At 51.4% G+C, this 6,000-nt stretch overlaps 1 protein-coding gene across 3 annotated transcripts in view; it reads right to left on the reverse strand.

Annotated features, from left to right (window-relative positions):
- Nfasc (neurofascin) overlaps window positions 1-3,744 on the reverse strand; it is a 168,309-nt gene extending 164,565 nt beyond the window's left edge. For 2 of the 3 annotated variants that reach the window (XM_055598206.1, XM_055598204.1), the window contains exon 1: window positions 3,657-3,744. The gene's annotated coding sequence lies outside the window, so the exon portion shown is untranslated. Of the gene's footprint in view, window positions 1-3,651 lie in introns of all 3 variants that reach the window. The other variant, XM_055598205.1, reaches the window with a different exon arrangement.
- Between the last annotated feature and the right edge of the window lie 2,256 nt (window positions 3,745-6,000).

Here is a 6,000-nt window from a genome sequence, read left to right on the forward strand (position 1 = left end):
CTTTTACCAGCTCATCTTTGGAGGTTGGTGATAATCTACTCAAGTGCATAACTTTTAAGAATCTCCCTTAAAAGTTCATCTTCAGCCTCTCTTCTTATATGGACATCATATATGATGACTACTCCTGCCTGATGTTGGTCTCCTTGTGCCCCCAAGGCATCATATGTTTCCCTGCCTTACTTCTGAGTATGGCTGTGTGGGACACTCACAATTCCTCTGTCAAACTGGGAACTCCGCAAGGACACCCAGGCCTCTCTTCTGAGTGGCTCTGACATTCCAAGCACTTATGAGCCATGCTTTGCCCCTAAAATACATGCTCTTAGGAGAAGGGACTAAGAGAACTAAGTAGCCTCCCCTTTGCCCCAGGGTTCCCTATGGATGTTTGTCCATCAAACTGCAGCAGCACCTACCAGGTTTCTGCTACACACAGAACAGCCACGCTCTGGCTGCTTAAGCTGGGGTCAGATAGCACCTTGAATCTCACCTCTGCCCTGATCCTCTCCTGAACAGTCAATGTGGAGATCAGCTCTGAGTTACCATTCCAGAGGGCTGTGAGCAAGTGGGACTGGTTCCAGTGGGACTTGGGATCCTGCAGTTCAGCATCCTTGTCTGCTCATCCTCACTCAGGCTTATCTGTGATTTATCTGATGACCTGTCTCACTGTCCATTACTCAGGCCCTGAAAGACCTTCCTCTGTCCTTGCTTTTCATCCATGGGCTCAATGGCAGCACATCTCAGAGCTTAACAAACATCTGTGACGGGGTAAAGATGAACCCAGTTTTAAGTTTTTCTCTCTCTTACTTTCCATGGCCTCCCTCCAACAAAACACATTAAGAACAGGACTGTTCTGTCCCTTCTTTTCTGATTTCCTAAAGCTATCTCTTTCTAAAGACAGATGGAGATGGCCACGCTCATAACTGTTAGATGGTTTCAGTGATCTCTGTATCTCTGGCTTCCAAACCAGCCTAGGAGAGAGTTATGTTACCAGAAGTAAGGATCAAGTTGTGATGGATGATCAGAAGAATCCTGAGCCACTACGAAAACAGGACCCTCCTGAGATCTGCCCCACCTCAAAGCCAAAACTGAACCTCCAGATCTCAGCCACCTCCTCAGTTTGCCACTGAAGGACCAGCCGCGGCAAGCAGAGCCTCAGTCCACGGGGAGCCACTTCTGCATGCAGTTCCACCTGAGCCAGCCACTGGAGCACAATTGGCAGGTCCTACCCCTGCTCTCTGGGGAGCTGGCTCTCCTGTTGGCCTGCCTAGATTTAACTCTCTGTAGCCTTTGTGATGCTGGACAAGGGGGCAAGGGCTGAGATTCGTTGCACAAAACTGAGAAATATGTAGGCTCTTATCAGAAACCCCCATTTAACCTGAGCCCCAATCAAGCACTTTAACGTCAGAGCCTTGATCCAATCAGCTCCCGACAACAGCTGCAGGTGATGCTTCTCCGATACCAGGAAAAGCTGGCAGCCCAGAGGCCCTGATGCCAGGCGATGCTTCCAGCCCTGCCCCCATAGGCAATAGGGAGGGGACTGAGAAGGTGACAAAGCAGGGGGTAGTCAGTCTCCCAGTGGCATGTCCTCTAGACAAACACAGTCTGAGGGCCATACAGAACTACCACATTCCACGTTTCAGTCAGTGGTATCCAGCCCCTCAGTGTTCTAAAGCAAGAGCCGCTCAAGAAACAACCAGGGCCGATCTTCAGTCTGTACCTAACCTTCTCGGTTAAGCCCTGGGAGTTCAGGGAAGTAGAGGCCAGCCCTATTTTACAAAGGCAAATACAATATCTCTCTCTCTCTCTCTCTCTCTCACACACACACACACACACACACACACACACACACACACACACACTTTCAGCCTAATCCAAAGACTATGGGTAGAAAATTTTCTCTCTCTGAAGAGCCAGCTTAGTCAAGACAAAAGGTGGAATGCACTGGATGGGAAGGAGGCCCCTCCTCTCTCTCCTTTGCCTCCTCCTGCAGTTCCACCTGGTGCATCATCCTTAACCAAAGAGAGGACGGAGCTTTGCCTCCTTTCCTCTATCTGCCCCCACAGCCACACCTGGTAGGGTCCTAGTCCCCAGGGTCTTCCTTGCTCCCACACACACACCCGACCAAGCAACAACTACTTAGGCTTAAGTTCTATGGAATCTGAACCTGCTGGTCTCTGGCCCTATTAAAACCACACATCTCCTGACCACCCAGGTCTCAAAAGCTTGCCCTTGCCTTGCTAGAGATTGGATTGAGCCCAGCGGGCTCACCTCAGTTCCAAGGTTAGAGGAGACACATCAGGTCCTTCTTATCAGGAAAAGAGAAAGGCAAGTAGAGGAATATTGCCACCCTCTCCTCTAGAGCTACAGGGGGCACCTTTGTCCAATACCACAAACACACACACTCACATACACAGAGAGAGAGAGAGAGAGAGAGAGAGAGAGAAAGAGAGAACCAGAAGTCAAGGAACAAATCAAAAGAAATAAAAAACAGACCCTCGGGGAGAGAAGGGGGCTGTTGTGGGGACCAGTGTTTCTGTGATTCAGCACTCTGACCACTCCCAGCCCAGCCAGAGTGCTGACTTGGCAGCTGAGAAAGGGTCCTTGCTAAGACCCCCAACCCTCAGGCCTCCAGCAAGCTTTCTCTGCCAGGCCTTTGCAACCCAAAACTCAGGACAAGTCTCAGGAGCCTGAGGGCCATTTCCTTGGATCTGCCTCTTCCCCCAGCCTCATGCCCTCACCGAGCCCAACTAGGAAACAACTCTAAACACTTCCATGAGAGGAGAGGACCACATAGAGGTCTGCTAACCTGAGAATCTCTGTCCACAAGCTACCAACAGGCTCAAACACGCAGCAATGGGCTTTAGGGGGGGTTGCATCCACAGCAGTGAACACCTGCCCCGCAGAGTCCTAGGCCTCTGTGGCAGAGTGGGATGGTGTATGTAGTGGGTAGGCTGAGTACGAACCCAGTCAGCACAGGCTATACACCACCAGGAAGGGCAGGTGAAAGAGGGTGATGGGTAGTAAGGCCAGCTAGGAGCCTAGGAGAGAAGGGGAGCTGTTCCAGAGGGAGTGTGCAGCGTACGGAAACAAGGAAGCCTCTGAGAAGGAGTTGGAACAGGGTGTGAAGGGGGGAACCGTGTAGGATAAACTGGAAGGGAGCTAATGGAGGCCAGCACTAGGCAGGGCGACCAGGTCAAGGGATTGAAAAGATGAGGGAGGGCAAGCAGAGGGGCCACGGGCGAGGCAGGAAAACATAGGTGGAATGGGAGACAGAAAAGTGAGGTGTGGAGGTAAGAAGCATTAGGGCTGGTAGGACTCAAATGATGAGGCTGAGGCAGGGAGGAAAGAGGGAGAGCGAGGAGGAGGAATGGAATATGGGACATTGCCAACCGAGTCTGAAACAGTGTTGGGGTAGAGAGGGATAAAAGAGGGAGAGGGAGACACCGCTAGAATCCGGTGGATTCCGGGCAGGTGGCCGTGCAGACGAAAAAAAAAATAAAAAATAAAAAACAAAAAACACCACAAGGATGTGGCTGAAGGGGGATGGGGCAGGTCGGGGGACGCAGATGGACTGAGAAGGACGGAATCGAAGGGGCGCCGCTCGATAGGCTTCCGCTACCTTGTTCTGCCACCCTACCGAATACCGGCGCTCACCTTACCTCCGGGAGCTCCGGCTCCAGCCCCGGGCGCAGTCCCAGATGTCCGCTGCCGGTGCCGCCACTTCCCCCACGTCCCCTGCAGCGCCTCTCGCCGCCAGCCGCCGCATTAGGGCAGAGACTAGCCCGTGCGCGCCCCCGGGCGGCCAGCGCGTCCCCGACGGCCTGCGTGCGCGTCCCCGAACCCCTCCCTGCTTGCGCGAGGAGCTGGGACCAGGACCCAGCATAACCGAAGGATGCTCAAGTGCCACCGCCAGCGCCCTGAAGAGCAATTCGCAGAGCCAGGGTCTAGGCGCCTTATTTTCTCTCTTGATCTTGGATACTCCTCCTGGAGAGTGGCACTTAGTGTCGCAGGAACTGGAGCCGGAGCTGTCCTGTAAATGACGCCTTTATCAATGAATTCCTAGGGACAGTAATTTGTCTACAGCTTTGGAGGGCCTAGCTCGGCAATGCTCATGATAGACCCTCCAAAAACATCTATTGATAGAAAAATTGTCCGCCCGAAGCTGAAAAGAAAAAAACAAACAAACAAACCTTGAGGGGATTGCAGGATGGGTTTGTTTTAAAACTAAGACTTGTTCCGCCCGGGGTGGGGGAGGGGAGGCTGGGGGTGCGAGGGGACTCAGGGCACTGTCCCAGACTTGAGTTAGAGTGGAAAAAGCCTTGAACTTGGAGACCACACACCCAAATGCTAGTCAATGTTAGTCCTGCCTCAATGGCTGAGCAGGTATAAGCTTGCAAAATGAGCTGTGCTTTGCTGAGATTCCCTCCCCCTTGGTGGGGAGAATCTATTAAGCCTCAGCTAATGTGCACAAGCAGAGACCTGTGCTCAATTAGCACCTCAAAACAGTAGGAAGGTCCAAGGTGGTGAATGAGAATCTTAGTCTTGAAGGAGCCCTTCGAAGCTTCTAATTCAGGCCCTCAGGCAACTCTCCTCTGAGACTCCTGTGCTCACACTCAGGTACAACCTTCAATTGGACCTGAAACCACCTGCCTGCCTGAGCACTACTCCCAGCCTACAGGTTCAGGAAAAGAGGAGATAGAGACCATCCTCCTGCCTCACTCACAGCCTGTGCTCAGTAAAGGCTCACCCACCCAATGACAAAACGTCCTCTCTTCAGCTAGGGGCTTCCAAACCCACAGCTGCAGATGCAAGGCAAAGACTACACCAGAGAGAAGGAAGGGAGGCTTGCTTTAAAAGTGTGGAAGCAAGACTACCCTGAGGTGGGAAAATACTTTCTTCAAGGCTCCCGCATAGACAAACCATCAGGCCACTCACAGTCAACATTTCAGCATCACCCTGGTAGCAGTCCTGAGAATGAGACTTTACCCCACCAGAGCCAGGTGACACCAAGAAGCCAGGCAACCCAACCAGAAGACAGAAAGTCAAGGTCTGGAATACTCTCAAGGGGAGAGCTTGGAAACTGTGGGTGCTGCTCCTGGCCCCTGGTAGGTTCCAGACACCTGATGGACTCTTGAACACTTGATGGACACCTGAAGACTTGGGCGAAGACACTTAAAAACACTCAGATACCTCAGGTCTGTGTGGAGGGCAGGGCTCCCTGACCCCTTTACTAAATGTCCAGTGGTGGCTGGTCCATGGAATAAGAAATTCTTCCATCCTAAGAGGCCCAGTTCCCTGAATCTTACCATATGGATTCCGATAGCAAGCAGGAGGCAGCTATCTCCTGGTGATGTATAATGGCTGTGGCACTACTCTATAGGTACCTGCTGGACTCCAAATGTCATCCTTACCATGTCAGACCTGAAAAATGAGCAATTTGCTTTTTTTTTCTGTTTTGTAAAGATTTATTTACTTAATTTTCTCTGTGTGGGTGTTTTGCTGGCATGTGCTGTGCACCAAGGGAGTGAAGTAACCAAGGAGAGCAGAACAGCAACCTTCTTCCACAGACTTCCAAGGAGGAGTAGGCACAGGCATATTTGTCCATTACGGATGGAGAATTAACTAGGTATGCCCTCTGGGAGAGCAATTTGGCAGGATCACTGAGATTCTAACTCTCCCTGCCGTCAGTGTCACTTTTAAGAATCTGGCTGGAGAGATGGCTCCAAAGTTAAGAGTATTTACTGCTCTTACAGAGAACCAGACTTCAGTTCCCAGCACCTCTGTCAGGAGTCTCACAACCACCTATAATTCTAACCCCCATACATCTGACACCTCTGGCATCTGTGGACACTTCAGATCATGCAGACTAGCATAGGTGAATGCAATCGCGCACACACATACTCAAACACACTCAAATACAAACACACACGTCACATATACACAAATCACTCACATACCCACACAAACACACTCCCACACAAACACACTCCCACACAAACACAC

The sequence above is a fragment of the Psammomys obesus genome, unplaced genomic scaffold, assembly GCF_907164565.1.
Source record: "Psammomys obesus unplaced genomic scaffold, mPsaObe1.curated_primary_1811, whole genome shotgun sequence".
Classification (NCBI taxonomy): domain Eukaryota; kingdom Metazoa; phylum Chordata; class Mammalia; order Rodentia; family Muridae; genus Psammomys; species Psammomys obesus.